Here is a 3,024-nt window from a genome sequence, read left to right as displayed (position 1 = left end):
GGTTTTAGACGACTGGGATCACTAGGATCTAATGTGGCAATCAATTGGAATGAGGCATAATCAGTTGAGAGCCCTAGATCGTGGAATATAAATGTAAGGTCTCACAAGCGTAAATAAAGAATTTGTTTACAAAATTGGTTAGGGTCGCATGAGCGTTAATTAAAAATTTAATTATGAAATCTTCCAGGAATTTTGAGAATATTTTTTTTAGAAATTTAAATAAACTTGTTCAACATGATTTAAGGGGATAGAGGAATAAAGTTAGAAGGAACCATATGGAGGATACCTAACTTAGGTTAGGAGTTGATTAACTTTGATTAACCTAAGTTAATTCCATAAGACCTATGTATACAAGCTCCTAGGTCATTAAGTCACTGTTCCTGATCCCTTCTCACTCTCTGCTCGCCCGAAGTCGCGCCGCTGAAGTCAAAGGCATGCCTCGCTGCGGTTGAGCTCAGGCCGAGCGTCGCCCGCAACCCGTTCTGTGGAGGACGTTTGGATCAGGCGAAGGACACCCTCGACGCAGCAATAGGGGGCGAGGTTTCCCGCGGGGGAGCAAAGAAGGACAGGCAAGTACTTCTATTATGTGGGCATGGCTTCTATGAGGTAAGGTTTAGGAACTAGTAGAAGTCGATCGTTGCTTCCGAAGCTTGATTGACTGTGAATGGAATTGGGTTCATTTTGATTGTTGTTCCGTGGTGTTAGTGTTCTGTGTTCCTGCGGATTTCATGTTTGTTTAAATGCTTGAATGAGATGCTCGATAGATGAATGAACTGTGATGTTCTGTTTTCCCTGGTGATGTTTCTGGAATTTTTCTATCGGATTCGGGGCGCTCACAATTGGATTTGGTATAGATCTGTTCTTCTTGATGAATCAAATTTCGGGTTAGAAGATGTTGGTGATTTTGGTTATAGATAACGATGATTGTTCTCCTTACTGTTTGTTTCATTTTGGGTTTTTCGGTGGATTAGGGATTTGAGTTGGGTTGTCGATGCTCTATTTTCATTGAGCCTTCCAGATTATTGATGGAGTTGGGATTCTAAGTTCGTTTCAATGACATTTTCTTTCTTCGTGATGGACTCCGAAATTTGATATTGCTTTGTTTTCCTCTTTACTGCCATGATCACTGTCCGCTTGGGAGGTTCCGATCCAACTCAGATGTTGTGCTTAATTCCTTTGTGTTGATTGAATGTTCTACTATAGAAAGGGGAGGTTGTAAATCCTTTTCGATGAAGCATAGACTATTGTGATGGGTTTTGGAGTTCTGATATCTTGCAATAGATTAGGTTTCGCTTGGATTTTTGGTATTTCTGTTTGGGAGTTAAGTTTGGAGGTTGTGGCGGCGTCATTGCGTGCGAAATTTCAGATCAGTTACGGTTTGATTTCAATGTGTGCTCATTTCTTCGCTGTTGGTAGAATGTTTTAGACAGATTAGCATGGTTCTGAATTTGTTTCAGTTTGTGTTCATGCCTCGGTATTGGTTGATTACTTTGGACAAATTCATGTGTTTTTGGTTGGGTTTTAATGCTGTGTTGGTTTTCTCATGTAGGCTAAATTTTATAGAACAGATTTAATTGATTTCATGATTTCCATGTCAGTTTCATTTTTGTGATCTTCCTCTAGCTGGTTATGCATGATTTTGGTATAGAGTTTAGTTTGGTTTCCTTATACGTATGTATGCTTTAATTGTTTCCCTTCCAGGTAGAGATGTTTATAGAATGAATGGAATGATCAATGAACAATTGTTTATGGTATAATGAGGATAGATTATGTTTTCTTATATAGCTAATAGGATGGGTATGAGCATATGTAGTGGCAGTACGGGTTGGGTGACCCGAGATGAGCTCCAGGGAGGGCTCTTCCAAATATGACTGATACTGTAATTTATGACTGATACTATAATTTATTGTTAGCTTCGGCTATATGACTGCATGTTCTCTAAGAGGTACATCTAGGATCATAGGACTGTTGACTTGTTCTAATTGTGGTTACTGGATATGCGACATGCTCACCCCTTTTAGCTATGTAGGACCTTTTATGATATTGTATTTCGTTTTGTAGTTGTACTGCTTATAAGTTATGATAGGCTCTGCTAGTTATTATTCCTATTACTTTATGGAAGTCATACTTTTCATATAAATTATACTTGCTAGGTTCATAGACTCATGATGCCTACGTACAGGTGAGGATGCCTTCCTGGACACCACGGAAGACATGCGGACGGAGTAGACGAGGAGGCGGGATGGACGCATGGCGCTGTCCGGACATTAGGAGTGCGGAGCTTACTTCTTTCTGGGGTTCTTGGGAGATATTGAGGATGTATTGTTCTTTTTGTTAGGCTCATATGTGAGATGTTGTTCTCTATCTTCTATAAAATGAGACTTGTGATGGGTTTATTCTACAAGTACATGCATAGTTTAAGATTAGTGAGTTGTTATTTTTTTTAAAAAAATTGAGAGTTGATCATGGGATGTTTCAATAAAGGCAACAGTGAGTTCAAATGAAGCAGCGCTTACACGAAGATCTCTCCCGATTCTTCTCCACCAAGCTCACGAGTCTTTTGCCAATTCTTGGAGTATCTTGGGGACAAGTGTTGCTGCACTTCCAAGAGTCAAGAGGCATATACAAGCTACATGAGATCGAACAAGAGAGGTTATTGATTATATTGTTTACTTTTACTTCTTGTTTCGAGTTGTATGTGTTAGTATTAGCCCTAGTACCAATTATGAGATGATTGTAAATGGCTCATTTTGTATCATATATCATTATTAATAAAAAGACAAAATTAGTTATTATATTTATTGCAGTTCAGTGCCGATTGAATAAATATAATAATGTCCTTGGGTAGTAGGTTTTGTACCAATTATGAGAACACTACTCTTAACTATTCCTAGTCGAGCATTAATATACAAGGATAATATTAATGCGTTGAGACTAGCATGTAGGTCAGCGGATGACTTAATCTCATAAGTCATGGATATAAGATATTAGGTTGACACATGGGTATATATTAGAGAATATATA

At 38.5% G+C, this 3,024-nt stretch overlaps 1 long non-coding RNA gene across 1 annotated transcript; it reads left to right on the top strand.

The window, feature by feature from the left end:
• Positions 1-291: 291 nt before the first annotated feature.
• LOC121984397 lies at positions 292-2,383 on the top strand. The gene is made up of 2 exons (XR_006112886.1): positions 292-606; positions 2,183-2,383. It is a non-coding gene; the product is annotated as an uncharacterized LOC121984397 (long non-coding RNA).
• The last annotated feature ends 641 nt before the right edge of the window (positions 2,384-3,024 follow it).

Source organism: Zingiber officinale, chromosome 5B, assembly GCF_018446385.1.
Source record: "Zingiber officinale cultivar Zhangliang chromosome 5B, Zo_v1.1, whole genome shotgun sequence".
Lineage (NCBI taxonomy): Eukaryota > Viridiplantae > Streptophyta > Magnoliopsida > Zingiberales > Zingiberaceae > Zingiber > Zingiber officinale.
Note: the sequence above shows the minus strand (reverse complement) of the source record. Positions and strands in the feature narration are given on the sequence as shown.